This window comes from Arachis hypogaea, chromosome 19 (assembly GCF_003086295.3).
Source record: "Arachis hypogaea cultivar Tifrunner chromosome 19, arahy.Tifrunner.gnm2.J5K5, whole genome shotgun sequence".
Lineage (NCBI taxonomy): Eukaryota > Viridiplantae > Streptophyta > Magnoliopsida > Fabales > Fabaceae > Arachis > Arachis hypogaea.
The window spans coordinates 27,922,243-27,930,040 of record NC_092054.1 but is presented as its reverse complement, the minus strand read 5'-3'; the positions used below and the strand labels follow the sequence as shown (position 1 = coordinate 27,930,040).

General features: G+C 37.6%; 1 non-coding gene across 1 annotated transcript; it reads right to left on the bottom strand.

Annotated features, from left to right (window-relative positions):
- Window positions 1-3,498: 3,498 nt before the first annotated feature.
- Window positions 3,499-3,606, bottom strand: LOC112780669 (small nucleolar RNA R71). The gene has a single exon (XR_003191490.1). It is a non-coding gene; the product is annotated as a small nucleolar RNA R71 (small nucleolar RNA).
- Window positions 3,607-7,798: the final 4,192 nt, after the last annotated feature.

Here is a 7,798-nt window from a genome sequence, read left to right as displayed (position 1 = left end):
GACCTTCACTTATGTATTTTTATACGGTAGAGTTTCTACACTCCATAGATTAAGGTGTGGAGCTCTACTGTCCCTCAAAGATTAATGCAAAGTACTACTGTTTTCTATTCAATTCTTCTTATTTCGCTTCTAAGATATCCATTCGTACCCAAGAACGTGATGAAGGTGATGATTATGTGTGACGCTCATCATCCTTCTCCCTTATGAACGCGTGCCTGACAAACACTTCTGTTCTACATGAAATAAGCTAGAATGAATATCTCTTAGATCTCCTAACCAGAATCTTCGTGGCGTAAGCTAGAATGATGGCGGCATTCAAGAGAATCCGGAAGGTCTAAACCTTGTCTGTGGTATTCCGAGTAGGATTCAATGATTGAATGACTGTGACGAGCTCCTAACTCGCGATTGCAGGGCGTTAGTGACAGACGCAAAAGGATAGTAAATCCTATTCCAGCATGATCGAGAAGCGACAGATGAATAGTCGTGCCGTGACAGGGTGCGTGAGCATATTATTCACTGAGAGGATAAGATGAAGCCATTGACAAGGGTGATGCCTCCAGACGATTAGCCGTGCCGTGACAGGGCATTGGATCATTTTCCCATGAGATGACCGAAAGTAGCCATTGCAAGTGGTGATGTATCACATAAAGCCAGCCATGGAAAGGAGTAAGACTGATTGGATGAAGATAGCAGAAAAGCAGAGGTTCAGAGGAACGAAAAGCATCTCCATTCGCTTATCTGAATTTCCTACCAATGATTTACATAAGTACCTCTATCCCTATTCTTTTATTTATTATTCGAAAATTCCATAATTATTTTATATCCGCCTGACTGAGATTTACAAGGTGACCATAGCTTGCTTCATACCAACAATCTCCGTGGGATTCGACCCTTACTCACGTAAGGTATTACTTGGACGACCCAGTGCACTTGCTGGTTAGTTGAACGGAGTTGTGTCCACACATAGAGCCACAATGAGGATTCAATACAATTATATATTGTTAATCACACACAAGTACAAAGAACGTGGAACACAATTTCATCCACCAAGTTTTTGGCGCCGTTGCCGGGGATTGTTCGAGTATGGACAACTGACGGTTCATCTTGTTGCTCAGATTAGGTAATTTTCTTTTTGTTTTGTTTTCAAAAATTTTTCAAACAAAAATTCCTCACTTGTTTTCGAAAAAAAAAATTTACTAAAAATAATGTTTTCAAAAATAAATTATTCTATGGCTTCAAAATTTTTAAGAATGAATTCTAGTGTTTCATGAAGCATGTTGAAGCCTATCTGGCTGTAAAGCCATACCCAAACTGCTTTGGGATTGGCTAATCACTTCAGTGGAGTCATGCCCAATCCTTCTGGATAGGGTATGTCAGGCTTGTCATGTCTGAATTACACTCATATTTTTATTAAAGCTTGGCTGGCTATTAAGCCATGCCTGACCCTTTGATTGGAGCTTTAAGACTAACATGGCAAGATTCCTGGAATTCATATTAAAAATTTTGGAATCCTTATTTTTATTTTTTTTTACAATAATTTTCGAAAAAATTAAAAGAAAATACAAAAAAATTAGAAAATCATAAAAATCAAAAATATTTTTTGTGTTTCTTGTTTGAGTCTTGAGTCATATCATAAGTTTGGTGTCACTTGCATATGCATCTTGCATTTTTTCGAAAATATCATGCATTCATAGTGTTCTTCATGATCTTCAAGTTGTTCTTGGTAAGTCTTCTTGTTTGATCTTGATGATTTTTTGTTTTGTGTCTTTTCATGTTTATCATATGCATTCTTGAATTCTTAGTGCGTAAGCATTAAAGAATTCTAAGTTTGGTGTCTTGCATGTTTTCTTTGCATTAAAAGTTTTTAAAAATTATGTTCTTGATGTTCATCTTGACATTCATAGTGTTCTTGGTGTTCATCTTGACATTCATAGCATTCTTGCATGCATCACATGTTTTGATCTAAAAATTTCATGCATTGCATAATTTTCATGTTTTTTTATAAAAAAATTTTCAAAAATAAAAAAAAATATCTTTCCTTTTTTTCTCTCATCAAATTCAAAATTTGGATTGACTTTTTCAAAAAATTTTTAAAATCAAGTTGTTTCTTATGAGTCAAATCAAATTTTCAATTTGAAAATCTTATCTTTTTCAAAATCTTTTTCAAAAATCAAATCTTTTTCAAAATTCTTAGTTATTTTCGAAAATTCCAAAAATATTTTTCAAAAATCTTTTTCTTATTTTTATACTAAATTTTCGAAAATAACAATAACAATTAATGTTTTGATTCAAAAATTTCAAGTTTGTTACTTGCTTGTTAAGAAAGTTTCAAACTTTAAGTTCTAGAATCATATCTTGTGATTTCTTGTGAATCAAGTCATTAATTGAGATTTTAAAAATCAAATCTTTTTCAAAAACTAATTTCTATCATATCTTTTCAAAAAAAATATCTTCTTATCTTATCTTTTTCAAAATTTGATTTCAAAATATCTTCTCTAACTTCCCAACTTCTTATCTTTTCAAATTTGTTTCAACTAACTAACTAACTTTTTGTTTGTTTCTTAACTTTTTCAAAACTACCTAACTAACTCTCTCTCTCTAATTTCGAAAATATCTTCCCTCTTTTTCAAAAATTTCTTTTTTATTAACTAATTATTTTTATTTTTTTTTAAAAAAAATTTCGAAAAAAAAATCACTAACATTTTTCAAAAAACCATTTTCAAAAATCACTAACTCCTTTTCAAAAAAATATTTCGAAAATTCCCCCTCTCCCATCTTATTCTATTTATTCATTCATATCCTAACATCTCATCTCACATCTCTAGCCTCCTCACAGTTGTGTTTCTTCCATTATATTACATTCTTTGTCTCCCCCTCTTCTTCTACTCACACAGGGATCCCTATACTGTGGAATAAAGGATCTCTATTATTATTATTATTTTTCTGTGCCTTCTTCTTTGTCATATGAGCAGGAGCAAGGATAAGAACATTCTTGTGGAAGCAGATCCAGACCCTGAAAGGACTTTGAAGAGAAAATTAAGGGAAGCTAAAATACAACAATCCAGAGATAACCTTTCAGAAATTTTCGAACAGGAAAAGGAGATGGCAGCCGAAAATAATAATAATGTAAGGAAGATGCTTGGTGACTTTACTGCACCTAATTCCAATTTACATGGAAGAAGCATCTCCATTCCTGCCATTGGAGCAAACAAATTTGAGCTGAAACCTCAATTAGTTTCTCTGATGCAGCAGAACTGCAAGTTTCATGGACTTCCATCTGAAGATCCTTTTCAGTTCTTAACTGAATTCTTGCAGATATGTGATACTGTTAAGACTAATGGAATAGATCCTGAAGTCTACAGGCTCATGCTTTTCCCTTTTGCTGTAAGAGACAGAGCTAGATTATGGTTGGATTCTCAACCCAAAGACAGCCTGAACTCTTGGGATAAGCTGGTCACGGCTTTCTTAGCCAAGTACTTTCCTCCTCAAAAGCTGAGCAAGCTTAGAGCTGATGTTCAAACCTTCAGACAGAAAGAAGGTGAATCCCTCTATGAAGCTTGGGAAAGATACAAACAGTTGACCAAAAAGTGTCCTTCTGACATGCTTTCAGAATGGACCATCCTGGATATATTCTATGATGGTTTATCTGAGCTATCAAAGAAGTCACTGGACACTTCTGCAGGTGGATCCATTCACCTAAAGAAAACGCCTGCAGAAGCTCAAGAACTCATTGACATGGTTGCTAATAACCAGTTCATGTACACTTCTGAGAGGAATCCTGTGAGTAATGGGACGCCTATGAAGAAGGGAGTTCTTGAAGTTGATACTCTGAATGCCATATTGGCTCAGAATAAAATATTGACTCAGCAAGTCAATATGATCTCTCAGAGTCTGCATGAAATGCAAGCTGCATCCAACAGTACTCAAGAGGCATCTTCTGAAGAAGAAGCCTATGATCCTGAGAACCCTGCAATAGCAGAGGTAAATTACTTAGGTGAACCTTATGGAAACACCTATAACTCAACATGGAGAAATCATCCAAATTTCTCATGGAAGGATCAAAAGCCTCAACAAGGCTTTAATAATGGTGGAAGAAACAGGTTTAGCAATGGCAAACCTTTTCCATCATCAACTCAGCAACAGACAGAGAACTCTGAACAAAATGCTTCTAATTTAGCAAATCTAGTCTCTGATCTATCTAAGGCCACTGTAAGTTTCATGAATGAAACAAGGTCTTCCATTAGAAATCTGGAAGCACAAGTGGGCCAGCTGAGTAAAAGGATCACTGAAATCCCTCCTAGTACTCTCCCAAGCAATACAGAAGAGAACCCAAAAGGAGAGTGCAAGGCCATTGACATAAGCGCCATGGCCGAACCTGTGAGGAGAGGAGAGGACGTGAATCCCAAGGAGGAAGACCTCCCGGGATGTCCAGTGATCAATAAAGAGCTTCCCTCTGAGGAACCAAAGGACTCTAAGGCTCATCTAGAGACCATAGAGATTCCATTGAACCTCCTTATGCCCTTCATGAGCTCTGATGAGTATTCTTCTTCTGAAGAGAATGAGGATGTCACTGAAGAGCAAACTACCAAGTTTCTTGGTGCAATCATGAAGCTGAACGCCAAATTGTTTGGCATTGATGCTTGGGAAGTTGAACCTCCCTTGTTCATCAATGAACTAAGTGATCTGGATCAACTGACATTGCCTCAGAAGAGACAGGATCCTGGAAAGTTCATAATACCCTGTACCATAGGCACCATGATCTTTAAGGCTCTGTGTGACCTTGGTTCAGGAATAAACCTCATGCCCATCTCTGTAATAGAGAAACTGGGAATCTGTGGGGTGCAAGCTGCTAAAATCTCACTAGAGATGGCAGACAGCTCAAGAAGACAGGCTTATGGACAAGTAGAAGATGTATTAGTAAAGGTTGAGGGCCTTTACATACCTACTGATTTCATAGTCCTGGATACTGGAAAGGAAGAGGATGAATCCATCATCCTAGGAAGACCTTTCCTGGCCACAGCAAGAGCTGTGATTGATGTTGATAGAGGTGAAATAGTCCTTCAATGGAATGAGAACTCCCTTGTATTCAAAACTCAAGGATCTCCCTCTACAACCATGGAGAGGAAGCTTGAAAAGCTTCTCTCAAAGCAGAGTCAACCAGAGCCCCCACAGTCAAACTCTAAGTTTGGTGTTGGGAGGCCACAACCAAACTCTAAGTTTGGTGTTGAACTCCCATATCCAAACTCTAAGTTTGGTGTTGGAGAGTCTCAACAAAGCTCTGCACATATGTGAGGCTCCATGAGAGCCCACTGTCAAGCTATTGACATTAAAGAAGCGCTTGTTGGGAGGCAACCCAATGTTTATCTAACTCTTATTTTTATTATTTTTCATGTTTTCTTAGGTTCATGATCATGTGGAGTCACAAAATAAATATAAAAATTGAAAACGGAATCAAAAACAGCAGAAGAAAAATCACACCCTGGAGGAGCATCTGTCTGGCGTTCAGCGCCAGAACAGAGCATGATTCTGGCGCTGAAGGCCCAAAATGGGCAGCTTCTGGGCGCTGAACGCCAGAACAGGCATGGTTCTGGCGTTCAATGCCAGAAATGGCACACAGATGGGCGTTGAACGCCCAAAATGGCCACCAACCTGGCGCTGAACGCCCAGAGTTGGATACAAAGGCATTTTTACATGCCTAAATTGATGCAGGGATGTAAATGCCTTGACACCTCAGGATCTGTAGACCCCACAGGATCCCCACCTACCTCATCATCTCTCTTTCCATTCATGATCATCCCTTCCTTTTTTTTTCCATTTACCACTCACATCCATACACCCACTTACCTTCAAAAATTCAACATCTCTTCCCCACCCAATCCCACCCAAAAGGCCGAATACACACAGCCATCCATCTCCTCCATATCCTCTTCTTCTTCTATTCTTTCTTCTTTTGCTCGAGGGCGAGCAACATTCTAAGTTTGGTGTGGTAAAAGCATAGCTTTTTTGTTTTTTCCATAACCATTGATGGCACCTAAGGCCAGAGAAACCTCTAGAAAGAGGAAAGGGAAGACAAAAGCTTCCATCAAGGGTCTATAGCTCAGTGGTAGAACATTTGACTGCAAATCAAGAGATCCCTGAGACACCTCAAGGGATACATTTTCTTCCACACAATTATTGGAAGCAACTAAGGGTGGAACATCAAGAGCACTCCTTCATCCTTCATGAAATCAGAGAAGATCTAAAAGCAATGAAGGAGGAGCAACAAAGACAAGGAAGAGACATAGAAGAGCTCAAGGACATCACTAAGGTGGACTCATTCCTTGTTCTTACTTTCTCTGTTTTTTCGTTTTATATGTTATGTGCTTATCCATGTTTGTGTCTTCATTACATGATCATTAGTAGTTAGTAACTTTGTCTTAAAGTTATAAATGTCCTATGAATCCATCACCTCTCTTAAATGAAAAATGTTTTAATTCAAAAGAACAAGAAGTACATGAGTTTCGAATTTATCCTTGAACTTAGTTTAATTATATTGATGTGGTGACAATGCTTCTTGTTTTCTGAATGTATGCTTGAACAGTGCATATGTCTTTTGAAGTTGTTGTTTAAGAATGTTAAATATGTTGGCTCTTGAAAGAATGATGACTAGGAGACATGTTATTTGATAATCTGAAAAATCATAAAAATGATTCTTGAAGCAAGAAAAAGCAGCAAAGAACAAAGCTTGCAGAAAAAAAAAAGGGCGAAAAAAAATAGAAAGAAAAAGAAAAAGCAAGCAGAAAAAGCCAAAAGCTCTTAAAACCAAGAGGCAAGAGCAAAAAGCCAATAACCCTTAAAACCAAAAGGCAAGGGCAATAAAAAGGATCCCAAGGCTTTGAGTATCAGTGGATAGGAGGGCCTAAAGGAATAAAATCCCGGTCTAAGCGGCTAAACCAAGCTGTCCCTAACCATGTGCTTGTGGCGTGTAGGTGTCAAGTGAAAACTTGAGACTGAGCGGTTAAAGTCAAGGTCCAAAGCAAAAGAAGAGTGTGCTTAAGAACCCTGGACACCTCTAATTGGGGACTTTAGCAAAGCTGAGTCACAATCTGAAAAGGTTCACCCAATTATGTGTCTGTGGCATTTATGTATCCGGTGGTAATACTGGAAAACAAAGTGCTTAGGGCCACGGCCAAGACTCATAAAGAAGCTGTGTTCAAGAATCATCATACTGAACTAAGAGAGTCAATAACTCTATTCGAAATCTGAAGTTCCTATAGATGCCAATCATTCTGAACCTCAATGGATAAAGTGAGATGCCAAAACTATTCAAGAGGCAAAAAGCTATAAGTCCCGCTCATATGATTGAAGCTCTGTTTCATTGATAGTTTGGAATTTATAGTATATTCTATTCCTTTTATCCTATTTTGATTTTCAGTTGCTTGGGGACAAGCAACAATTTAAGTTTGGTGTTGTGATGAGCGGATAATTTATACGCTTTTTGACATTGTTTTTAGTATGTTTTTAGTAGGATCTAGTTACTTTTAGGGATGTTTTTAATAGATTTTGTGTTAAATTCACATTTCTGGACTTTACTATGAGTTTGTGTGTTTTTCTGTGATTTCAGGTATTTTCTGGCTGAAATTGAGGGACTTGAGCAGAAATCAGATTCAGAGGTTGAAAAAGGACTGCTGATGCTGTTGGATTCTGACCTCCCTGCACTCAAAGTGGATTTTCTTGAGCTACAGAACTCGAAATGGCGCGCTTCCAATTGCGTTGGAAAGTAGACATCCAGGGCTTTCCAGCAATATATAATAGTCCA